Genomic DNA, 27230 nt, shown 5'->3' with positions numbered 1-27230 from the left:
TATCATTTGGCCTTGGACGTCTGCTTGGATTCACAGTGATTTAGTCTATTTTAGAACAATGCTATTTGATGCCACTTCCTGTTTTGTCAAGAGGTGAAAGGTTGTGTTTCATCGCTTCCCGGGATGTCACTTTGGGGTGGCGTCAAATGACATCCCTTCCGGTGATGTCATCAGAGGTAAAGGGTCGTGCAGCGAGGGGTGGGCCACTTTTTTGAGGCAAGGGGGTGGGCCACTTTCTTTTGGATGACTGGGCCTATTTCTTGTCCCAGTCCGACCCTGCCTGTGTGGCTGTGGAATGCACTGTACTTGCTGAAGCAGCAGCCTGGAATGTTATGCCTTGAGCTTGATTCCTCCCAGAGAGAGTTTGAGAGAGAGAGACATGAAGCCTGGGTGGTGGGAGCCAGCGGGCTCTCCCTGTAATACTCAATATCCTGTAGTTCCTGATGTAACCTGTAAGCCTGCGACCCAACAAAGTACATTAAGGACCTACTACATAGATGACTTCTGAACTTGCTTTGTAACACCTTCCATGCCCAACTGGCTAAGAGGTCAGTGAGGTGTGCAATAGTACCTGCAGTAGTCTATCAGGTTGCTCCATGTACCAGGGACCGCAGTTTGCATGGCAGGGACCCCAGAGGGCTTTTTCTGCTGTCAAGAGGTTACCAGGACCAACAATGGACAATGGGAATATGCTTTGCAATTCTGAAATAGTCATTGAATCTGTGAGGAGGGTGTACAGTTTTACGAACAAGAATCCCTGGACCTCATATGTGACTGGGCAGGGGAATCTCCAGCCCTTCATATGAAATATGAAACCTAAGCCAGCAGAATTGCCAGAACTGAGTGAAGGATCCCATTGGCAGAGAAGAGCTGTGGAGGCACCCACAGTCAGAAGCCTAGCGAGAAAAAGACACCAGCCTCCTGCAGACACCAGCCTCCTGCATCGATGAAAGTCATATTGTGGAGTTTGCGGTTGAGGCCGCCGGCAGATTCAAAAGCTCAAGTGCAACATCCCTGAGATCAAAGCAACATTCAATTCGACTAAACGAGAGGACCCCTGCATTGCTGGCACACACCCTTATGCTTGTCTTCGGAACTGAGATGCAGCCCCGCTTTGGACACTTGCAGTTGGTCTGTGTGTGGTTGCTGTTCAAGGCGGAACTATTGTTTGTACGTATTGAGTTATCTGAACACATTTTTCCAACCTGATTTCTATCTAACTGTATCATTTTACAGGGGCGAGGCGGCACGTTTACACCGAGTTCTTGCCCTGTGTACCCCACCAGAAGTCCCTTGCAGTCTGGACTTTCACCGTTTCCTGTGCGTCGATAGCTCTTGCTAAGCTCTAAAGCACCTCCGCCTGTCCCATCCGACTGGACAAAGACCCACATAGCAGCAGTGAGCGGTAACCAGCCCATATGCAACCATAAAAACCTGTTCAATTCCGTGTATTTCATCACCATTAGAAACTCAGATGACTAAACACCGGATCTTAAACTCAAGCTGTGTCACAGATTGCTTATTTCTCTCAAGTACTTTCAATAGTCCATGTTGATTTTTAGACTCTTAGCTTCATTCCTTATTTAGCCTTTCACACAGCTACATTTTAATTAGAAATCTTAAAATAAGCTTCTACCTTGAATGGCTTAGATGATAGTCCTTGTCCTTATTGTCTAGGACCTGCCTGGTAAACCACCATACCACTTTCACTGAATGCCTGGGAACCTCTTTGTGATATTAACTCCCTCACCCAGAGAGATGAGTTTTCAGCATTTCGGTCTCCCCCTTCGTCAGCATTGTTGGTCCTAATCACTCTGCAACGAAATAACCGGTATGGTGCAAACATGTTTGTTGCACAAGCTGGCTGTGTGATATATACGTTATGGTTTTAAGAATATTTTCAGAATTAGGTTGTCTGATATCTAAACGCATGGGACATTGTTAGAGAAGCATGTATATGGCCGCCACCGACTCTTCATAGGGGAATAGTAGCAGCAGACTAGTCAGGGAAATAAAATCTCTCTCTCAATTCCTCTCTCATTCCCCCTCTCTTTCCCTCTCTCTCCCCCCTCTCTCTCTCTCTCTCCCTCCCTCGTTCTCGATTTCTCTGTCTTTCCCTCTCTCTCTCTTTCCATCCCTCTTTCCCCCTCTATCTCTCTTTCTCTCCCTCTTTCCCTCTCTCTCTCTCTTTCTCTCTCTATTTCTTTGTCTCTCCCTCTCTTTCTCTCTTTCTCTCGCTCTCTCTCTCTTTCTCTCTCTCTCTTTCTTTCTCTCCCTCGTACCCTCTCTATCTATTCCTCTCTCTTTCCCTCTCTCTCTCTCTCTCTCTCTCTCTCTCTCTTTCTTTCCCTCTCTCTTTACCTCTCTGTCTCTTTCTCCCTCCCTCCCTCCCTCTCTCTCTCTCTTTCTTTCTCTCCCTCTTTCCCTCCATCTCTCTCTATTTTCCTCTCTCTCTCGTTCTCTTTCACTCTCTCTTTCTATCTCTCTCTTCCCCCTCTCTCTCTCTTTCTTTCTCCCTCTTTCCCTCTGTCTCTCTCTCTCTCTCTTTCTCTCTGTCTTGCTCTCTCTCTCTTTCCCTCTCTCTCTCTTACTTTCTCCTTCTTTCCCTCTGTCTGTCTCTCTCTCTCTCTCTGTCTCTCTCCCTCTTTCTCTATTTCTCTGTCTTTCCCTCTCTCTCTCTCTTTCCATCCCTCTCCCTCTCTCTCTCTCTCTCTCTCTCTCTCTCTCTCTCTATCTCTCTCTCTCTTTCTTTGTCTCTCTCTCTTTCTCTCGCTCTCTCTCTCTTTCTCTCTCTCTTTCTTGCTCTCCCTCTTACCCTATCTCTCTATTCCTCTCTCTTTCCCTCTCTCTCTCTTTCTCTTTTATTTTTCTTCCTCTTTCCATCTCTCTTTACCTCTCTGCCTCTTTCTCCCTCCCTCCCTCTCTCTCTTTCTTTCTCTCCCTCTTTCCCTCCCTCTATCTCTCTCTCTATTTCCCTCTCTCTCTCTCTCTCTCTTGCTCTCTCTATCTCTCTCTTTCTTTCTCCCCTCTTTCCCTCTCTCTCTATCTGCCTCCCTTCTCTCTCTCTCTCTCTCTCTCTCTCCCCCTCTCTCTCTTTCTCTCTCTCTCCCACTTTCCCTCTCTTTTTCTTTCTCCCTCTTTCCATCTGACTCTTTCGCTCTTTCTCTCTCTCACTCTCTCTCTTGCTCTCTGTCTCTTTCTTTCTTCCCTCTTTTCCTCTCTCTCTATCTGTCTCCCTTTCTCTCTCTCTCTCTCTCTCTCTCTCTCTCTCTTTCTCTTTCCCTCTCTCTTTCTCTCTCTCTCTCTTTCCCTCTCTCTCTCTTTCTTTCTCCCTCTTTCCCTCTGTCTCTCTCTCTTTCTCTCTCTCACTCTCTCCCTCTCTCTCTCTTTCTCCCCTCTTTCCCTCTCTCTCTCTATCTGTCTCCCTTTCTCTCTCTCTCTCTCTATCTGTCTCCCTTTCTCTCTCTCTCTCTCTCTCTCTCTCTATCTGTCTCCCTTTCTCTCTCTCTCTCTCTATCTCTCTCGCTCTCTCTCTCTCTTTCCCCCTCTCTTCTCCCTCTTCTTCTCCCCTCTCCTTATGCATCTCCCGCACTCTCTCCTTCTCCCTCTCCCACCCCGGGCTGTGTGGTTTTTAAGGCCATGCCCGGATGTCTGAGACACAGGAGTGTGCGGTCCCCACAAGGAGGGCCCACAGTTACTCCATAAATACAACTCCAGCATCAGAGGCCATTCATTGCACGTGCCACAGGAACTCTGCCTTCTCTCTGCCTGCGCTCCACACTCCAGTCGTCTTGGTATTTTACATACCCCTCTGCCCCCCCCCAATCTACCTGTATCCCATCTCCATTAAGGGCCCACCTAATGGGTCAAGTTACCATTCCCCAATTCTAGTATCCCGCTGGACTGGCACCTTATAGTCTTCCTAAATGTTTCTACGAAAAATGTATCCGTGTTGAACTACAGGAAGCCCTGTGGAACACAGACAGCATGGCTGATCTGCACACATTAACTGTTCCCCATTACAGTTTCACAAGACTGTACTTTCAAGAAGCCTATCTAGCACATGCATGTTCTACTACACACCCGTGTAACTCCACAGTTAGGGTTACACATATATGGGCCATATTCTCAGATAATCCTTAGGCACAAGTGAGGAGATGCACCTTCCATTTGGTCAGAGCATATGAGGGTTACTGATCAATTACTTCATTACTTGAACTGTGAACGCCTAGCAGCATTCAGCGTGAGTAACCCTGGTTCTCTTCCAGAATCCCTTCTCCAATTTCACAACTGGAGCAATTCAACATGCAGGGAGATCCTTTAATGACAGAGGACAATCTGTGCTTCTTGATCCCAGAGATTGTGTATTATTAGTGTGCCTTAGAGACACCAACAGGGAGAGAGCAGAAATACTTGTGGTCATGCATCGTGTCACCACGATTATAAATACTGGGATGACTCAAGGAGGTGAGGTACTCTCCTAGTAGCCGGGCTGCTAGATCATGCTAGAAATAGCCTCTGCTTTCAACAACCAGTATTTTTGAGCTTTTATCATAACCTTTAGGTAGAAAAAACTATCTGAGAGTCCAGAAAACAAATAAGGCTCCTCATGACGTTGAGTGTTTTTGGCAGAAAGGTCCACAGTCATCCGATGTCCAGGAGGCAAATCCCTTCCAAGGATTACTGATAAACTGATCTTATGCACCACCTGGGAAACATGATGACAGGCGCTACTCAGGATTTAGTTATGTTTTGAAACACAAAAGTAGAACTTGCGTCAGAGTTCTGCTGTCAGTAATATCAAAGATTGTCATAACTGCCCATTAGTGCCCTGCTGGCGATCGGCAGCTGAACCGAATGCTTAGAAATCTGCCTGTCTTTACCGGTGAAATACCAGGGAACCTCGAGCCTCAGTACAGTGCATGGTCTTCTGAAGTCGGAATCCGTCTGAAACTTTGGTGGACTCATGCTGGACCTCCAGAGACATCTTCATCTGGCTCCTGTAAAAAGGTGCCAAATCCACAGAGTCACAAGAATCTCAGAAGAATGCATTACTGGAAGTCACCTCTGGCGACTGCTGCTGCAAGTTCCCATCCAGTGTCAGTTTCTTTCATCTTCAGACCAAGAATTCTGGGATCGGGTCCTGTGCGGCTGCATCCTGAAGGTATCAACCCAAAACTCTTCTTTTCTCCTAAGGTATTGTGTTGGCTTGGGTAATACTTACATTAAGCCTGGTTTGAATCCCGTGAGGTTGAGTGGGTGATTCGTGTGGTTGGGAGTTTGCCCATTACATCCGCCCAGGCTTAATGCTGGAACACATATAGGGAGCCTTCTGTGAAGTCCCTGAACACTTTAAACAAAATCTGAAACTAATACTTACTTGTTGAAGACGATAGCTTCTGGAACTGTGACTTTCTTGTACCTGATTCCAGTATAAGCATACTTCAGCGAAAAACATTTGACCTTTAGGATTTGACCGAATTTGTTTGATCGTTTTTAAGGTCAAATTAAATAAAATAAATATATGGGGAGGTGTAAGGGAATAGGTTAAGGTGGAGAGTAGTAGGGGGTTACGGGGCATCTCCCCCCACATTTGCTACCAAAAAAACAACCCAAGAAATTGGTCAAATTGGAAAAGGTTCAATATTTTCAATCAAGTAGACCTAAACCCCTGAACCCTTCCTGACCAGCCTACAGCTGGCTCCTAGACCACTAGGGCCCCTTTTCTGCCTCTGAGATCACTCATGCTTAGAATAGGGAAGGACTCCAAAAGATAAGGCTTCTGCCTTGAAAACTATAACAAGTGTAAAAGTACTTGTAAATGATTTAGTGTTATAACTGTATCTCTGAAAAAGAATAGGTTACAAAGAGTCTAAACATTATTACTTACCTTTAAGATGTTGGTTGCTCATTTAGTGTTCCACTCTTCTTAAAACTAATGATGTTGGTACTGTTGTATTATTCATAACTGAACGAGTGTAAAAGCTTACCAATAGGGTTTACCTACCCTGAATAACTGTGAGTTCTTCTTAAACTTAAAGTGTACCATTGGGTTTTGCTTTCCCTGATCTGCTTAGTGCATTTCTAAAAAGGTCTTGGAGTTAATACTTGTCTTAGAGTTGCTTGTAGATCCTCTGAAAAGTATATAGGTCTTTACTGACCTGGAACTGCTGATTGCCTTTCTTAAACATCTGCTATAGTTCTTCCTTACCCTAGTATTGTATTTACACTTCTGAAATGTATCAGTGGTTAAACTATCTATTCCTATGCATTCTAATAAAGTAAAGGTTCATGTACCAATCCCTTATAACTAAACTATCATTTGACTGTGTTCATTGTCGGTGCAAGCCACTACTATTTAAGCAATTGAACTGTCATTGAACTGTGCTTGTTGTTGGCGCAAGCCAGTACTAGTTAAGTGACTCCCTTTGAACTGTGTTCATAAAAGTCACAGTGGTGTGTAAATGTATCCATTCTTGAAAGAAAAAAGTTACATATATTGCAAGATAGACTTGTAACAAGTGTTGGTCTAATTAGGTGATTCTGTAACTTAATAAGACTGCATATTTTGACCAATAGGATCTGCTGCCCTTGAATTTCTTAAGGTATAGTAAAAGTCTAACTACTTGTCATGATGCCTACCCCCGGAGCACCAGGCCAGGCCCAGCACCCCCGGGAGCAGGCATCACGCCCCCGGGTAAAAGCCCAGCGGCCCTTTATAGGGGCTCTTTGGACTCTGTGCCAGGCTCATGTTGGACATCAGTCCTGGCGCCATAGGCGCCAGGCTCATAAGGGGAAGTGTTTGGTGCACTTACCTGAAGTAGACCATGCTGCACACTCACCTGATGCAGACCATGCTGCATGAAGGACCAAGCCAAATGAGGCTTAGGAGGGACTATTTTTCTGAAGGAACTATTTTGTTACTTGGGTGGAGCTGTGGAAGAATACTCACCTGGAACTTCTTCCAAGGCTATTTAAGCCACGCCCGGACAGCCACAGTGCTTCGCGTTGTTCTGTATTCCAGCAGCTGAACGCTCACTGTGTCTGCTCCTGCACCTGGACTCCAGCCATGCCCGCCTCGAACCTGGAACACCTGTAAGGGAATAAGAGAAGAGAAAGGTGAAAACCAAGAACTTATTCAACCTTCTTACCTGCATCGGAATCTTCACGCCAGCATTCCTGAAGGAAGACTTCCATTTAAAAGCACCGTGTTGCTCGCTGCAGCGCCGCGCTTCACTCACCTGTTCCCGAGACGCCGCCCGGCTCCATCGCGGCTCTCAGCACCGGTTGCCACATCTCTGCACCTAGGGGAGAGAAGAAGAGACAAAAGGTGAGCAAGGGAACACAAGAGGAAAGCCGAATTTTCAGCCATATTACTTACCGGCTTTTCTTGGTGAACCATTCCACATCTCGGGTCGGCGCCGCATCTTTAGCAGGTACCGCACCCCGGCCCCTATGGGAAAAGGACAAAAGACATTACTGGGGAATTATAAAGACATTTAGAGGGGTCACCCTCATTACTAACTCACCTGATTTTACCACCGGCAATTTAACCCCTCAACGCATCGCCTTTGTTCTGCACCTGAAATAAAGGACAGATCACAGGTTAGGAAAAACAACATAAAAGGAGGCTCACACTTGAACTTTTGCATCTTCATACTTACGGCGTATCGCTCAGAAAAGTCAAGTGGATTTGCCAACGCCATTCTGAAAACCAGTGAAGTAACTGAACGAACGCGCGCCCCTGCACCAGAAGCAGGATGGAGAGTTCATCCTTCCAAAGCGGGGGTTTTGGAGGAAGTCAGAGAAGAACGAAGGGGGAAAGGGGGGAGCAAGCACACTATTCAGCAGACAGTTAATCCCCTTTCTCATCTGCAGAAGGATATTCCTACGGGCCAGACAAGCAAGATTTGGGGGTCCTGTTCAATCGGTGGTCCGAATTCTGCGCATCACGCTTGAAGAGGCCACAGCAACCCAGACCAGACCAGTGCCTCCGTGGGAGCCAGGTGAGCGTTACACTACTGTGGATTTACTCCCCAAGAATAGCTAAAAGCCATTCTAAATGTCTTATAGGTTTGACTCACCTTATTGCTATTTTGCTATTCTAAATAAGATTATACTTTAGTGTGTATACCATAAGTATTGAGTTGGTTTTTATACTTGGGATTATATGAGATGTTATAGTACTTACTTCCCCAAGATTTATCTAGGCCTACTTGTATTTAAATAAACCATGTATGTTTCTTTGGACCATATGTATGTTACAATTTCTTTGTACCAAGCTACAGCCCTCTCTCCCTCCTAAAATAAGCCTGGCTGCTCTGTTTACGCTACCAAATGTTCTCGGGTGGTACAGCCTTATACTAAGAGTGGAGTTTTGTACTGCCTCAGATATGGTTTTATGAAGCCCTTATTTGGACGTTAGAACCGTTGTCCTAACACCCTCTCATCAGGAAGATTCTGGAAAAGGTGGCAGTCTCCCAACATCAAGATTTTGTTGAACTCAAAAACTGTTTGGCCATCTGTCAGTCTGGCTTTTGACCTTTACATGGTACTTTGGCTGCACTCCTTGATATCAGAGAAGGTCTTCTCCAGTACCTTACCCAATATTGAACCTCCATGCTGATTTTGCTGGACTTATCAGTGGCTGTTGATACCTTGGACCAGAATGTGCTTCTTCAAAGATTTCTATTTGTCGCCAGGGTGTCGGAACCTACCCTTCTTTGGTTCACTTTTTTCATAACGGGTCAGAGGTATTGTCTGAACTTGGATGATGTGATCACAACGTTTGTGAACAGTAATTCTGGGGTGTCATATTTAGGGGGTTGAGGCAAGCTGCTGTTCCAGTTTTGGAGATGAAAGTTGAGAAGATGTGAGAAGGGTCATAGATGATGCAGAGGTTTCCAGTTGAAGAGGAGTAGGGGAGAGTGTCAGCTGGGAACTGGAGAGGCAGAGGAAGAGATGTGAGAGGGCTTTTAGCAGGGAAGAGGAAGAGCAGCAAGTTTTGATTAGATGATCCCTATGATTTATGATGGTAGTTTGTTTCTACATCAACATTGTTCTGCCCATTGAATGGCCTGATTACTATTTGTGAGTCCTGTGAATACCAGGGGGCAGGTAGTTTCATCTTTATTTGGCTCTGTTATAATGGCACATGAAAGTCAACACTTGAAGGACAGCACACAAGGAATGCTCCTTCTTTGGTTAATGGTGGCGATGATCTGATTGATGCCTGTTGTTGGGCAGTCGGGTGGATATACTAACCTTCTTAACTTCAATGAGGTAATCATAAACGGAGCGATGGGTGATGAATGTGGAGGTTGTTGCCTTTAATTGCTTGGTATCATACAGGAGCATTGGAATGTGGTAGTGGTGTTAGCTGAGTAGTCCAATTCCATGAATGTGTGACATTTGATGTGCAAGCATGAGGGGAGGACCAAGTCTAATGTGTTGCCCTTGAAAGGGGTGCAGCCTGTGGCATGCAGTGTCATGTTCATGATGGTAATGAAGTCCAAGAGTTCTACGTTAAAATAGCGAAAATAAAATAGCACCCTTTTTAGATTAATAGATAGGGTGTGGGGTAAGGGTATAAGTTGAGGGGGTCTCCCCCCCAGCCTGCCCACCACATCCCCCACCTTAATCTATATCCTTACCCCCCCTATCTATTTATTTGAAAAGGGTACCAAAATCCTGCAATAATTAGACTTTTAAAACACACTATTTATGGTCTCGGTTTGGTTTTCGTCTTTTGGAGGGAAATCCAGTCCAAGAGCTATATACAGCCTAGTAGAATTTCTGCTGGTGGAGGCCAAGAGGATAAAGTCCTTGAGAAAGATATTGTTGCTGTTACTGATTAAATCTGTCTTCCAGAAAACGGGGATGGTAGATCAAGTGAAATATTGTAGTTATGGTGTGGTTAGCTTTTTAGATAGCTTATCTGAGATAATAAGATCTGGGTTCAAACGATCGTCCTTGTATGGAATATAAAGATTCCTCAATGGCACACATCGTGGATACTCACCAGGGATACATAAAGATAGTTGTGGACTACTCACTATGATAAACGATTAAGCTATTGCACACACTGCCCCTAACCACTTTCTGCTAGGAGCATAGTGAGGTGTGTCTACACTTTAAAAATAATAGGCAGTGGTCGAAGTATACAAAAAGAAGAAGTGGAACTATGTTCCCTGCTGTCCTGCCCCTGCTCTCCACAAACCCCATCGTCACGGCCCCACCCACGTGCAATCCAAACCCCCAAACAAACACACCTGCTGTTTAAGGGAATGTTCAGTGCAGTGCACTGAAGTGCAAGTTTGAACTTCTTCCTATATTTTTATTTTAAAACGAAACCATTCCGGAATGATTTCTTTAGGAACAGTAAAACCATTTTTTTAAAGTTGAGGAGCACCGCTCCTAACGGCTCCACCCACTTCAACCACTGATATGATATGATGAGTAATTTATAACGCGCCTGTACAGAAGTCTTTCTAGGCGCGACAAGACATTGGAGGGAAGAGAGTAGGAGGACAAAAACAAACAATCTTACTAGGTCTTCTGTCATTCAGATCGTGCAAGTGCGGTAACGCAAAGTGTGGGGGGGGGGGCAAAAGGGGGAAGTGCCAGGGAGAGGGAAGGGGGAAGTGCAATCAGGGCAGTATTGCGCTGGGCACGTGCAGCCAGGGCACCACAGCTCTGGGTAAGTGCAAGGAGGCTGGGGACTGTAGGGCTACAGTTAGAGCCACTAAGTATGTGGTAGGCCTGGAGGCAGTGCAGGGATGACTGGTCATGGAGGAGCCTAGTACCCAGTGAGACTCTGAGGATAGCCAAGCAACCAGACAGTGCAGCATACAGGTAGGTTAGCAGGGAAAAGAGAGAGAGCGAGAGAAAGCAGAGGCGAAAAGGAAGGCCTTGAGCTGCTTCCAGAATTTCAGGTGGTTTCGGCAAATGTTTGAGACAGGGAGGCCATTCCAGAGGGAGGCACCTGTAGAGGAGAGAGATCCACCCCCCACTCTCTGCCTGGAACCTCAGAGAGTTGAGGTGGCTGAGCGAAAGGCTCGAGAAGGAAGGTGTATTGGATAGGTAATATCACAATCACAATACAAAGCAGAAAAAAGTGCTGCATCACATTAGTTCATCAAGTGTAAATAAGATATGCATTGCAAAGCATCTGAAAGTGAGTATTCATTCAGATACCATGCTTTGCGTAGAAGGAAAAATGAGTAAAAAGAAAAAAAGAGTAAACTTCCAACTGTGCCGGGCAATCCAGGCATCATGTTCTACATGTGGGAACAGTTCTATAATCAGCATTCCCCATCTGAAGTCATAATGTTTTTAATGTTATTCCATTCAAAAAGGAAAGCATTCCCCATGAGCATCCATTGAGTATCTTCAGAGCTAGACGGCTTGATTCAGAGAGCATTTTCCAATAGGATTGCGCCATTATGAAACTCTTTTGTGAATCAGGACCACTGTCTCCATGTCGGTTCCCGAAAGCCCCAAACACACCAGGTTTTTAACCACCAACTATGCAAATAACTCCTGTTTTAATTCACTGTGTTTAAATCTGTTTTGTTTGGCTATCCTGAAAACATGGAGTGGAATTTGCTCTGGAGAACTAGGCTTGGAGACCATTCCATTAGGGACAATGAAGAATGTATGTGACCTGCCCCTACTAAATTTTATTGCTGATTGAAGGGTTGTTTGTTGAGTTACTAGGCAACACGTTGTGTGTGCCTGGATATTAGACAGTGCATTGAAAGAGGTTAGGACGGAACGAGTGAAGTTTACTGCTAGGTGTGAATGTGATTTGAGATCTTAGTGATTTTATTGTGAATCTGTTAACTGCTAACTGATAGACTTGCATTCAGCTTTCATATGTACGCACACACGTGCTGTGAACCATTTAAAGCAGTGTGTTGATCTAATCTGTGCGTTTAAATTTACATTAGCAGGCAACTTGAGTTCTCGTGTTTTTTCACGGTAACATTCCAAAAGCAATTGTTCTCTGGCTTTAACCGCTGGGAGTTGAAGTATTGGGTCATGGCTTTGCTTTCTTGTTACCACGTTAGCAGAGGTTGCACTAACATTGCAGCGGCTACGTGGAACTTCAACTGAAGGACTTCAAGTCTCAGTACACCCAGACTCCTTATAACGATATGTCAAGCGCTTCAGCGCCAGCGCTTCGTTAGCCAAGCCGGCCTTGCACCAGTCCTGCCGGCCTCTACAAAAGCCTGGGTCATCTTCCAGGCCCATTGAAGGGTCGGTTGCTGATTTACTAGGCAACACGTTGAGTGTGCCTATATATTAGACAGTGCATTGAAAGAATTTAGAACGGAATGAGTGAAGTTTACGGCTACGTGTGAATGTGATTTGAGATCTTAGTTATCTTATTGCGAATATGTTAACTACTAACTGACATACTTGAATTCAGCTTTCATAGATATGCACGCACGCGCTGTGAGCCATTTAAAGCAGTGTGTTGAACTAATCTGTGCGTTAAGACTTACATTAGTAGGCAACTGGAGTTCTTGTGTTTTTTCACAGTAACATTCCAAAAGCAATTGTTCTCTCACTTTAAATACTGGAATTTGAAGTATCGGGTCACGGCTTTGCTTTCCTGTTACCACGTTATCAGAGGTTGCACTAACAGTGCAGCGGCTACTTGGAACTTAAACTGAAGGACTTCAAGTCCCAGAACACCCAGACTTCTTATAATGAAACGTCAGGTGGTTCAGCGCCGGAGCTTCGTTAGCCAAGCCAGTCTTGCGCCGGTCCTCACTGTCCGCGGGTGCCACTTTTTCAGAGAGAGATTCCTCCAGCAGAACACTTACTCGTAAGAGGTAAGAATGGAGAAAAATCTCACAGATAACTTGGGACATGACCTTGTATAGTACGTGCGCATGGAGATAGTGCTGAAAATTGCACTACGAGCGCTGGAAGAAAATAAATCCATAACCCATAACAATGTTTACAGTTTATCAATCCGAGAACAACAACACTCGGTACACCCACCTAAGATGCATGGGCGGCCTCGGAAGAACTATAAGAAAAATACTGATACACCAAGTAAGAGCCCATTGGCAAATAAGAATGAGACCCTGAGACAACTTAAAGTATGCCTGCTAAACACACGCTCACTAAACAAACATGCACAGGATATGCATGACCTAATAATAGAGGAAGATGTAGACATTGCTTTTATCACTGAAACATGGCTGCAGGAACCCATAGGGCACACGTGCACTATTGCGGTCCCAGCCGGATATGTTATCCATTACAAAAACAGAGAGACAGGAATGGTCACCATAATTGTCAGAGACTCCACCACATGTTCCCGTCTACGATAACAAGTACTGGATGTGAAATATTACATCTTAAACACACCCCTACAGAAAACAACTGCATTAATATCATATTGTTATACAGACCTCCATCCCTTACATCAGATTTCAATGATGATATTATCCAGCAATTAAATATCCTGAAGGGCACCAATACAGCCACTCTAGTACTTGAGGACTTCAATAGATGGCATGGTAATTCGATAAAGAGGCCACCTACCTTGAGAAAGCTTCAAACAACATATACTTCAAAGTTACGAATACGTATCCCACGATGGAAAATGGAAGTCAACTGGATTGGATTATCACCCACAATCTAGAAACCAGTGAACATGAAACCAAGGCATGTATTTGGTCTGACCGCTTTAAAGTGACCTTCACATTGCATATTAATGTCCCCCATCGGGAAAACAAGAGGAATGATCCAAAGAAGATGCGTAGCAGGAACTGCACAAGAATAGTGTCGGCACATTTGGAACAATGCATGGAAAAAGTACTGAAGGCTTCCAAAGAGGAAGACTCGTGTGAGCAACTTATCGCAAACTTCATGTAAAAGAATTGGTGAGTCGAAAAGCTCCACTAAAAACTAGGTTAGTTAGACCAAATTAAAACCATCAGAAATGGTTGAACTCTACCTTAACCGAGCTAAAAAAAGAAAAAAGGAAAAGAGAGGACCGAAGGCAGAAGAACCCATCACTGTGAAACAAGGAAAGTTGGAAAGAAAGTGAGAAAACCTATAGAAAAGTCATTAGTGTAGCAAAAAAGAATTATTTTAATGAACAAATTAACTGAGCAGAAAATTCAACTAGCAGACTGTTTGAAATTATTAAATCAATTGAATAACCTAAAGCACTAGCCCCTACCTTGTCCCCATCTCAGGCAGACTGTGACAAAGTTCAAACAGCTTTCACAGGTAAAATTGAAAAAGCCAGGGACAGCATAAAAGAAGCTCAAAAAACATCATTAGACAAGGCAGATTTGTTCACAGAGAAAGAGAAACCTAATCATCTGGAACTTTTTCGTTTTCAGAAAGTTACCATAGAGGATATGACTAGAAGTGCCGAAAATATCTTCCTGCCGAAATTAATTCTGGAAAACATTAACATCTTTGCCCCACTTCTTACAAAAATTGTAAATGCCTCCTTCCATGACGGCAGTGTCCCCACCAACATCAAAACGGTAACCATTACGCCATTAGTGAAGAAACCAGAGTTATACCAAAGGGACCCGGGAAACCTGAGACCCATCACAAATTGCAATTTCATCCTTAAATTGTTGGATAAGATTGGCACTTCTCAACTACAGACATTTATAGAAACCAACGAGTTCTTGCATGGCCAGCAGTCAGGTTTCCGAGCTGCACACAGTACCGAAACAGCGATGCTCGATTTACAGACACACATGCTAAGCATAATTGAAAAAGGGAACACAGGGTTACTCATGCCTCTTGACCTCAGTGTAGCCTTTGACCTGCTCGATCATGAACAGCTTAAACATGCACTTGAGAAGGGGGCAAACTGCTCCAAAGAAGCAATTAACTGGTTAACATCATTCCTCGCAGATAGCAAATCCAAGGTTTATTGGGATGACAACTTCTTCTACGAGACGGCTATTAGCTGTGGAGTCCACAGGGGGCAAGCTTATCACTGCTTCTCTTTAACCTGTACATCAGGTTCCTTTGTGTGGTATTAGACAAAATCGAAGCACATTTCACCAATTACGCTGATGATATGCTGCTGGTGGTCGACTGAGTACGGACTACATCCAAGGCAGTGCAAATGTCAAGGCACTTTACAAATCAATTGAAACCTGGATGGATAACAATTGGTTGTGTTTAACTGGCAAGAAGCCAGAGCTGATGGTCTTCAGAACGAATCAAGCCCGGACCAAGTTAAGTCAGCAATATGAGTCCTTACTCATTAATGATTCCCCAATAAAAGTAAAGAGTAAACTAAACACACTTGGGATGTACATGGAAGCATCTCTGAGTGCAGAGGCTCAGGTCATGCAAATAAGTAAAAACTGCTCTAATTATCTCAAGCTCCTCAGGGCACTTTGGCCTTTCGTCAGTGAGGAATACTGTTCAGCTATTGGCAGAGCAACCATACTGTCCAGACTGGATTATAGCAATGCTCTTTTGTTAGGGGCGAACAAATGGTGCATCACAAAATGCCAAATAATTCAGAACAACACTGTGAAAATCATAAAAAAGAAAACAAAAGAAGACCATATCAGTGATGACAGAAGAGACTTGCGCTGGTTATCTGTGGAAGACAGAATCCAGTTTAAGGCCCTGACATTGGCACATAGGTGTATATAAGGGAAAGCACCAGCATACCTTAAAGAGAAGATCGTCTGCTATGTGCCGGGTCGTGCCCCTAGATCAGATGCACAGGGAAAAATCTCAGCCGCAACGCATAAGAGAACAAACAGACTTGGAAAAGCATTCCACCTTAAGGTTGCCACAAAATGGAATAACCTACCGATAAGATTAGAACCCACATACACCATCTTCTGAAAAAAAACTCAAAATGTATCTCTTCAAGTAGTTCCAACTTTGATTTAGAATAGCGCCCCCTGACAGATTTTACATGTTACATTTTTTATCCTGTCTTTCGTAATCTTTGGGTTCCTTGTCTATACGTTGGCGCCCAGATGCCTGCCGGCTTACGCCATGGTATAAGAAAATAAATAAAGAAAATATGTAAAGAAAGAAAATAAATAACTGTCAACATCTATTCACTCTATATTACCTTGCAGTGTACACACCATCATTTAAGGACTGAAGATTAATTCCAAACATATATGAGACTTTTGCCTACATTACAAAGACGACGTACAAAAAGTGAAAAAAAGACATAGAACTGAAACACAATCTAAGGACATTAGCACTCTCCCCAATGGGCACAAGGCAACCTTCCACTTGTCTGCAATATCACACTAATGTGTACATCAAAAAACCATGATCTAATATCTCGTAACTTTTGCACCCCAGCTTTCTTGTACTTTTTTGTAGGTGTACAATTTACAGTTGTATGCGATTTTAAGGCTGGAAAAACATTTTTGAGTAAGCAATATTTTTTTAACCCACTAAACACCCTTCCATCATATTTCAGGACTGGTACAGTCATAAAAGCAAACTCCTGTCCTAGAATATGTGGGGAAAGTGCTGGATAGTGGGTCAACAAAATATGTTGTTTTGTTTTAACGTTAAAATCCACTTGATATCCTATTTATCTGCAATCACCATAACCTACCGCTCAGTCAGTCTCTGTCCTCATGTATGAGTCTATTACCTGCAATCACCATAACCCACCGCACAGTCATCTCTGCCCTCATGTATGAGTCTATTACCTGCAATCGCCATAACCTACCGCTCAGTCTCTGCCTTCATGTCTGAGTCTGTTACTTGCAATCACCATAACCCACCGCACAGTCATCTCTGCCCTCATGTATGAGTCTATTACCTGCAATCGCCATATATGAGTCTGCCTCTAACAAGTCTTCTGGTGCAACTGCATGGAAAGCTTGGCCCACTCACAGACGAATTCACTTTTCTTTGCCATTTGTCAAACCATGCAACTAAAACTATGAAATCCCTTTTCTACTAGCCATTGAGCAGTCCTTTCTTAAACATATGGTCCCAATACTGTCTTCCCCATTGATGAAGGTTCATTTGCATTTATTAGCTTTCTCCCTGACCCCCAATGTGTGTAGTTGGTCCCTGGCCCACTGCTGCACTAAAGCCAACTGCCACATATGTTCTCAAGGTCTCTACAGCCATGTAGGCTCCTACCTGATCAGTTCTCTTCTTTTCACTCCTTCTTTACCTTCTTTTTCTGAATTATTATTTTTTGTTTTGCTATTATTTTCTCCCACTGTTGGAATCTGGAATGACGCTATACACGAGAAGGTGATATTGACATTAGTAGATCCCCCATTACACTAATAGCTATTAGGGAATAAACCAGGAGTGTTCCCTTTGATATGAAAGCGTGAACGTTCTAGAAATGTAGATACATTGTTAACGTATAGTCAGAATGCCCTTTGTAGAGCTACTAGTAGCGAATGCTTACAGTCATGATATTGATCTGGATAGGTATTATATTTCTGGATGTATATATTATACTTTATTTATTTATTTATTGTACCTTTGTAGCATGCTGCATTACAATTTGAAATCTCTTCAAAGTGCAGAAGAGTGCTGGCATGGGGTAATGAGAGGGGGTAGAGAAGGAGTAGGAAGGGTCAGGGAGAGCTTTCAGGTACGCCCAGCATCTGCATTCTGAATCGGCAGGTAAAGGTGTGGATGTAAGAGGCAGTCAGGAGGCGTACACAATAAAGCCACATTCTGTATCCTGACCGGAAGAGAGAGGGGGAGTGAGAAACAGAGAAAGTGTGCCAGTAAGTGCTGTAACATGTCACATAGATGCAAAGCTGCTGAAGGTCAGAGAACTCCTTCTGGGGGTTCTAATCTGAGGGTTACATCCATGTGATGTATTTAATCATTTTCAATGTATTTCAAGTGGCGAGATATATTTTCAGAAAGGCATAATGTCCTGAATCAGGTTTACCAAGTAAGGGACTTGTTGTCAGCTTCAATTACGGTATACAATTTTACACTTCAAAGCGTTCATGGCTTAGAGTTGCTGCCGTGTGTCTCAGACCTTTTTTTTAAGGGGGTTCTGAGAAATTACCCTTCTGTCCTTACTGCTGACGCATACCTCTCAAGAATCTAATATACCCCTACTAATATTCGGGAAGCAAATGTACAATTGTTTTTGTGCGCACCTCCTATCATAGGATAATTTCTCAGAAATGTTATTCATAACTGAGGTGTTATTGGTCTGCAACCACTACGTCAATGAGCAAACCTTAAAAAAAGGTTGCTTTGCTCACATTTCAGGGATTTTCCAAACATGGCAAACACACATTTCTGACAAAAACACCTACAATCTCTCCCGAATGTTGGTAAAGGGCCACCAGGTGCACGCACTGCCTGGGCCACAATTTCTCTTTCCTGTTAGTGCATCTTGTGCTACATTCACAGAGCTCTCAACTGTACACAGTTGCCACTAGGGTTATATACATATTTATACTCACTCCCCTGACTCCACTAGTGCTGTGCACCACAGAATACAGTGGGGTCCCACGAAAAGTCCAGTCATGCAGTCATGCAGTCACATAGTCTGGCATAACAATCCACACTGCACCTCAACACTCTTCATACTTTGGCTTCTACGACGTAATTTCACCAGTCATCTGTGATCATTATTGAATAGTAGCTTTAATTCCAATGTCCTATTTGCATGCAAAGTGATGCCCCTTTTCTCATGTCTGTTCCCACTACGGTCTGCCAAAAGGGCCAGTCAACCTACAGCGCTTCACAGCCATAATATATGGCAGGGAGCATTATACAAATGTCAAATGATGTAACATACTATATCTCAGATAAATACTTTTCACGAAAAGTATCTCCCATTATCTTTGTCAACTTTGTGGTATCCTCCCCTTTCTAAAACGCACCCCAAAAAAAGAGCATTTGTCGAAATATGGCACCATCCCAACTTGACTACTGCAATGCTCACTAGGCAGGCTTCCTTAAAAGACACCCTCCAAACAACAAAGTGTCTGAAAACTATACACCAGGTTTATCTTTGTCTTCACATGACCCAACACATCTCTCCAGGACTAAAGGCCCTTCAATGGCTCCTGAAAAGCATTTGAAATCAAACCGAATCCCAGGGTACTTCTTAAAGCTCTTCCAGCCCAATCTACCATCAGGATACCTGAGTTTCAACAACTAAGTATTTATCCGGAAAGCAAAATACACCAGATTTGGATCCAAAACCTTTCATGCACAGGTTTTCAGCCTCTAGAACTCCTCAACCTCATATCTTAGACTGGAAGTGAACTTCCTAAAATTCTGAAAGTCTGAAGTTCAGGCCCCTTCGTCTTGTATACAATCCAGATGTGTGATAGTCCATCTCTCCCACTGAGACATCTGCAAAACCTCCATGCAATATTGATTTTGTAGCCTATATGCCTAAACCGGAAGTCACCACTATTTCAAGGGTGAATTTAGAGATGCTCTTTTTCATCAACATAGTAAGTGTCCATCCCGTGGACACGAATCCAAGCCACATTACAATTCTCGGACATTTCCTCCAGGAACCGTTTCTTCCATTAGATTGAATGATTGAATCAACCATTCCCTCTCAGTATTCCAAACCCAAGTGCTTAGAAGGGGCAGGAAAGCGCCAACACGATTTAAAAAAAAAAAAGAAAAAACAAAATAGAGTGTAGTCATATGCATACGCCATTACACAACTCACATCTAACATGCCAGATAGTCTGCAACACATCCTCCTTCTTACACAATGAAATGGAATCACACTGGCTGAACATTGACCAAGAAACGATGGCAAGAACATAGTTACCAACAAAAGGGAATAGGGTTGTTTGTGTAACGTTGAGAATGGTTTCTTATATGTTGACATAGAGCAGACACAGTCAGACCAGTCAACATGAAGCAATTGAAAGAGTATTGTTGTTAGCAGATCAAAGTTAGTGTGAGGGAGGGTTCACAAACATTGCCACATACTCCTTTAGAACATGAGGTCGCCAGTGCCACCCTCACACCCAAAGCGCAGGTGCGGTGGGCCTGATGCTGTTCACTGTCCCATGAGCTTGAGTCCCAGGACAGACATAGGCGATGCATGTGATAAAGCGATATTAATTGCTAGGGAGTACAGCAGGTGACACCCTGGTGGCGCAAAGCATCGGAACAAGGTGTGCAGTGCACTGTCGGGGCCCTGCTCACCGTCAAGCTCCCACAAGCATTTACTCTAGGAAGCCCCTCAATGACCGGAGAAATGCTGAACTCCAACTCTGCAGCAGAACACTGCAGCATCCTGGCTATGCCACGTTGGGCACAGGAAAAGCATGTAGCGGGGCACAGAGCGCCCATGGAGTGCAGATTGCCCTATTGTGCACAGACATAGTCCAACTGTAGGTTGGTCCTGGGGGCTGGGTGTATGGTTGGATTGCCATTGAAGGAAGGTGATCTGTTTGTCCTTGACTACTTTCTTGATTGAGGCGCTATTTACTCTCACAGTGGATTCACAGGTCCGCCAACATCTTTTCTCCAGTGCTACAATTCAAAACCAGCAGCTCAGTGAAGGTTTTTCTACAGAAAGAGGAAAATGACAGGTAAGTAACGTGAGATGAAAACTGACACAAAACCCCAAGCAGCTCCAGGCTACCGACATCATACACCCAGCCCCGTTTCTTTACCCAGGCACAGCGGGCGACGGCCCGGGGAGCAGAGCTAATTAGCTCAGGAGGTGGGCGCAGTAAGGGGTCCACCCAGAAAGCTGCTTCTGAATTTGCCAGACAGCAGATTAAGCGGCCTGCTGTGCCGGGTGTGCTCCTCTGCGATGAACTACTCTGAGATGTGCGGCCTTGTGGATGACTGCATGTGTTCGGAATATGCAAACAAAGGAATGCATATATCAAATGCAGCGTGTGAGGTGCTCTGAAGTCACACACCCAGTACTCATCATTCTGTGTACTAATAGCCTTTCAAGTGGGGCAAATTATAAGTGATGGCTCACTTAATAAGCCATTGTTTTTACACGGTATCTGCTTAACTTTTCAATGTTAAGAACTGAACATGGGGCATTTTTATTCACCAGGCCAGCACAAGTACCAGTTAGCTTACCAAACCCATGCATTCTAAAAAGAGAATTAACACGCAACACAGAAAGGTTTTAAACTATTTTCTTTATTTTTATGTCTCTTTATTTGACACACCAAAACTTTTTTTTAGATATTTCTTTTTAGTTACATATGGCGCATCCCTGAGAAGGTTAACTCTAATTTTCTTGCTTAAGTATTCTAGTGGCTGCTTTGGGACATGGACTAAATGCATCCGCTCAGCATCAAAAGACTTTTACTTGTCTCAATAAGCCAGCCAGTGCCTAGCGCGCACACCAAATGGCAACTCAGTGTCACCTGGCACCCTGATTAGGAAAGTAGTGTTCATTGTGTGTCACCGTGCAGACAGTAGTCCATGGAAAATCAATGCAGTGATAAGTTTGCAGCAAAGATTTGAGCGCCACACAAATCACCACCCTGTTGGTTAATGACGTCTATGTGGTGCTCCCTTATGGAACAGAAAATATACCTGTTTTTGTCTGATGTGCCAAATGTCCATAAAGGAGCACACTGGGATTTTTTGTGTATGTGGCTCTGACGATCATTCCATACTGTGCCCACACTTAAACACATAAAGCAATCAAAGAAGTTGCCTCAAATTGTAAATCCGCCAGGCCAAACTCCCTTTCTACACTGCCACACCATGATTTTCACTAGCTGCAGGCCAGCACTAATAAGAGAGGCTAATGCCATCTCTGTTAGATAAAGCATAGGCCTGCTCTTTTTTGCCTAATTAACCCCTGAGGCTTGCGTAATAGTGAGGAGGTAGTGGCTGAGGAACTGTGGACCCTTTATCATGCATCAGACGCCGGTTTTGTTTAAAACGCTTCATCAGCTTATTACTGGTCAGGTTAAAGTTTAAAAGAGGTACAATCCTTTCTGTGTAGCCTTCTGTGCATTGTTTATTGTGTCTCTCTTGTGCGGTGTCCTGCCCTATGTGGAGATATAATTCCCTATATATGTTTCTGCATTGGGGTTGAGCATGCCCACACTGAGACTCAGCCCTTCCTCCTCTAGAATTCTTCAGAAACAAGAAGCAAAAGAGCCCTTACACCCCATTTGAATGGCTGATGTTGCAGCCATTTTATACTCACATCCAAAAACGTAAGCTGTACAAATGAGCATTTGTGGTTCATGGTTGCAAACATTGTAATGTTAGGGTGAGTATTGTGAACCGTGATGTGAGCACCAAGCAATGTATCAGTTATGAATTTAGAGATTCACACATACAATCCTTTCATCACAGACTTGTTTATCAAATGTATACTTCTCTGATCACTATTATAGTCCTGAAATGCTCTATGATTTAATGCAAAGCATACAGGAATCCTCATTGGTGTAATTTGTCCCATTTCCCACTCTCAGAGAGCTATTCTGAAAGAGTACAATTAGAGTGTACCAGACTGTCCATCTTGGAATGATAACCTAGCAGAAAATAATTAATATGGTTAGTCTAGTATTGCCCCTTGCGAAATACAAGTGAGGTGGTACGAACAGAACGCCTGCAACACAGGGCCAGGTCAGTGGGCCTTCAGACCCCGGTAGGCTGTTCAACCATAGTGTGCCAGTACGGACAGTTTATAACTGCATTCAGGCAAGGTCTTCCCAAGGAGCAGGTGACAGAAAAATCATTTACTTGGGCAGCAACAGCTGTAATTTCACAATAGAATTCTTCTGTAAAGTACTGGAATTACAATGTAATGAAACCAGCTTCATTTATATAGCAATTGTTTATTCATGTTGAGGAGGGGTTTTGTCACACAACAGAGGTGTCGTTTGGGAGTGACATGTGCCTGTCGGAGGGGGCGCATTCTGATGTTTCACCCCTGGGCACCAAGTTGGCTAGAAACTGCCCTACATACACCACACACAATCACACACAGGCAATCCAAACATAGCCACATGCATATTCATCGAGCAACTCCCATGAAACATGCAAGACAGGTGGTGACCCCCTCCAAGACATAGTATGTGAGGCCTGCTTAATCAGCGTTCAGGAAACACACAGCGGTCTCCGGGCCTGGTGGAAGCAGGTTGGTTTATTGGGGACGGCTGGAGAAAGGGAAAATGTTTCAGCACAGTTCCTTTGTTTGCTTTTCGAATAATAAAGGGAAAAAGCACTACAACTGGGAATTCCCAGCAACCAGGGTCCAAGCCAAGTAGTCAATGTTTCATGCATTATTTATCATCGTGTGACCACTTATCGTTATGAATGTGAATGGACGCCATTTTGTGTTTGGCATTCACACACAGGCCCATGTTTTCTCAGACCTTTTTCTTTTGACTTCATTGAGTCAGGGGTCATTTCCAGAAGCTTTCTGAGAGTCCGCTACATAAAGGTCATGGGAACCGCCTAAACGGCCCATTGTATCCTTGAATTAAATAGTGAATGAAATAGGTAATGAAAGAGTAAAATAGTCTTCCATGAGGGAATCCACATGTTTGTATTTTTTAAACCGTCCCATTTTATTCCGGGTTGGACTCTAGAAACCCGAGCTGCAGGCTGGTTTGCTCATTTCACTTTCTAAATTACTTTTGTGACCGGACTTCCGTATGCCCCTAGGCAAGTCAGTCACCCTCAGACTATTCGAGGCTGTTCAGGATATATTTCAGCATTGGCAAAATGTATATTTATTTGCAGAATACAGTATATAAAATAAGGTAAACTATATACCTATATAACAACAAAACACACATATCATGCCGAGAATTCCATATGCAATCCGAAGCCATGAAATTCGAACTGATATCACATATTGAAGCAGTGTTATCTCTCCTCATTGTATGAAAACGTGTTTTCGGTTACCTTAGTAAATGCGCTATGATTTCAATCAACACGTATTTTTATTCCGGCACCTAGCATTTTAGTATGGAACATGTACAAATTGCACCATCCGACATAAGAAATCCAGTATTAAATACATCATGTATCCAGCATGTATGTTATTTCAAGTATAACAAAACCTGCTCGTAAAGTTTTTTTTTTGTTTAATTAATGGGCTTTTTTGACAAAATGCTCCTTTCAGAAGTATAGTAAATTGGCCTGTCTGATACGCGGAGGACACGTGTGTGCGCCATAGGCACATATTGGACGAAGTGCGAGTCGATGCTATCAGCTGCAGCTATGATATGATATAGCATTTGTAACGCGCCTATACACAAGTGTTTCGAGGCGCTACGAGGGCAAAGGAGGGGAACAGAGGGAAGACAAAGACAGCGATCCTACTAGGCCAGGTGTCATTCAGATCGTGCAAGTGCATGGGAAAAGGGGAAAGGGCGTGGGGGAAGGGAGAGGAGACAGTGCAGTACATGGAATAGTAGTAGATGTGGGGAGAAGGTCCAGGAGAGCTCTGTACAGTGTCTGGATAAATGGGGTAGATGCAGGCAGCATGACATGTGCCGTCAGTGTACTGTAAACAGGAAGCTATGATATGATAGATTATTTATAACGTGTGTAATACCCAGAGGTTCCTAAGTGCGACCCCGGGATTGAACCTGTGTTGCTCTGCATCGTCTTGTTTCTTAGGCGCGCACGTTGTCGCTGAGCTATCCTCCCGAGAGGAAACGTGGTCGTGTAAAACATATAGATTATGTGCATGTAAAGGGACTTTGGCGGCAACAACTGGGGTATGTAGTGATTGAATGCAATAATAACGAAATAACACCGCAAAATAAATATATGGGGCCTGGGGGTAATGGGTTAAAAGGTGTGGGGGTGGTTCGGGGTGGTGTTAAATGAATGGGGAAACAGGAGGATTGGAGGGGCAGCCCCCCCAAAGAAAAAAAATTCTCTATTTTCTTTTATTAGGTATTATTTCATTATTTTTTTATTTTATTTTTTTATTCGTTTAAATCACATGTAGCCAGCAATGGCCGTGCGCATTGCTGGTCCCGGAATGTGTGATGTGGGGTTTTGCACAGTAGGAAGCAGTGTATTGTGGAAGTGAGAACAATAGAGTTGGCAACAGAACAGGAGGTTTGCTGTCTCCACTGATCAAGGCATGTAATATTAAAACGTCCTGGTGTGAGCGGCTCCCCAAAGTGTCAGAAAAAGTTGACTTTGCGGATTCGGGTTTTGAGGATCCTCAGAATTCTCCCATGCATTTCCACCAGCCCTTTAATGTGTGCACTGAGACAGGAGTGGCCCTGGGCAACGCCCCCTTGCAGTGCTGCCAGTCTGCATCTCTATGCCCACATCTTTATCTGGAGCTTCTTTGCCCCTCCTTGCGGGGCATTACATTTCATGTGGTGTGTCTACAGCACAGGCATCTTTCCTTTCAGTGACCTTAAACCAGAGTCCTTGCCAGTGGACACATGCAATGCTGTGAAAAAATGCCAAGGCCCAGCATAGAACGCACAGCACACTATGCAAGTTTTCCCCCTTTTATTTGGCGCACATATTATGAGGCTGCATCAGGTCATTATGGCTGGCGAGTGTCTCTCCAAAGTAGAGTTTGTACCAGGTGAGTACATACAGCAAGCATTAGCTAATAAAGTCACTACCCTACAAGTTAAAATTGCAACAAAAAAAAGCCTCACTAACCTATACTACTTCTCATAAAATATCCCCCCCCACATTGTCTCTATCCTTGAGACTGAAAAAACAATACTATATCTCAAACCCTCAAATTGTCAGGGTGATCAATGCCCCGCCCAATTTATAAAGGATGCAGCCAGAGACCTGGCCCCTTTTATCTCAAAGCTTATCAGCGCCTCATTCTCCTCTGGCACCATCCCAAGCAATCTCAAAGAATCTTGGGTGCCCCCCTTACTTAAAAAAGAGACTTTAGACTCGGCCATACCCACTAATTACCGACCGATTACAACAATGCCTTTTCTTCAGAAAATTAAAGATGGCCTATCTACAAATACAGAAACATTTGGAATCCAAACTTTTGTTAGGAGCACGCCAGTCTGGCTTTTGGCCTCAGCATGGGACTGAAACAGCTTTAATAGACCTAAAGGCCCAGATTGACGAGCTCAGGGACAAGGGGAAATCAGCCTTACTTCTCCTCTTGGAATTATCGGCTGCATTCGACCTTGTGGACCACGGGGTCCTATGCAGCCATCTGGACTCTGCTGCTCACTTCTCAGAAGAAGAAATAGCATGGATAGGATAATTTCTAAGCAACAGGTCCATGAGAGTCTTCTCTCCCACTGCTGCTGCAGACCCAATCCCCATCACCCATGGAGTGCCCCAGGGATCATGCGTCTCACCCACATTATACAACATTTTCACTAAGCCCCTTTTAGATGATCTGTACCATCTTGGTATCACCTACACAAACTATGCAGATGATACTCAGATCCTCCTACCACTTACTGGGGATTATGACAAGGATTTGGCCTTGGTGAATAGGGCGTATCTCATCATGCAGGCATGGATGGCTGCTCATGGACTATGCCTGAATGATGACATGACTGAGCTCATCATCCTGGGCACTACCTAACCCTTAAAAAACTGGGACGCAAATATTCTACCTTCAACATTGATAAAAATACTATTACTGTTGCCAATGAAGTGAAAACCTTGGGTTTTTAGCTTGACTCTACCCTTTCATTCACTAAACAGGTCACTGCCGTGGCACATGCTACTGCATATACTTGCAAACTGATCAGAGCAGGTAAACCCTTCCTGTCCAGCAATAGCTGTATTACTCTGACCAGAGCACTTATTTTGTCGAAGCTGGACTACTGTAATTCTCTATACACAGGGGCTAATAAGCAAATTAGCAAGAGAATCACCGATTAATTTAGAAAAGTCCAGTAAATACAGATCCGGAATTTTAATATGCTCCAGTTAACATTCATTATTAGTTTCCAAAATCTCCCAGATAGCACCCATTTAAATAATATAAAAATATGTACGTAATACCAATTTCCACAATGTCCCAGATCACATCACATTCTCGCTTCCTTATTATCCTCTGTACATTGCAAATTTAGCTCCAAAACCCTTATATGACGGATTTTCTGATGCAACAATCTCTACTTTTGGTTTGGGGTCTACCACACAAAAAGCACATGTTAGCCCACATTTCCAGTTACAAAGTATGGCCATAATAACAGTTTCTAAATGCTCAGTGCCTCAGCATGAGCCTCCCATCTCTTGCTCATTCACATTGCAGATGCTCTATTTTGAACCGGGAAATGCTGCACAAGCTATGA

This window comes from Ambystoma mexicanum, chromosome 6p, assembly GCF_040938575.1.
Source record: "Ambystoma mexicanum isolate Mex_15411 chromosome 6p, UKY_AmexF1_1, whole genome shotgun sequence".
In the NCBI taxonomy this organism is placed as follows: domain Eukaryota; kingdom Metazoa; phylum Chordata; class Amphibia; order Caudata; family Ambystomatidae; genus Ambystoma; species Ambystoma mexicanum.
Note: the sequence above shows the minus strand (reverse complement) of the source record.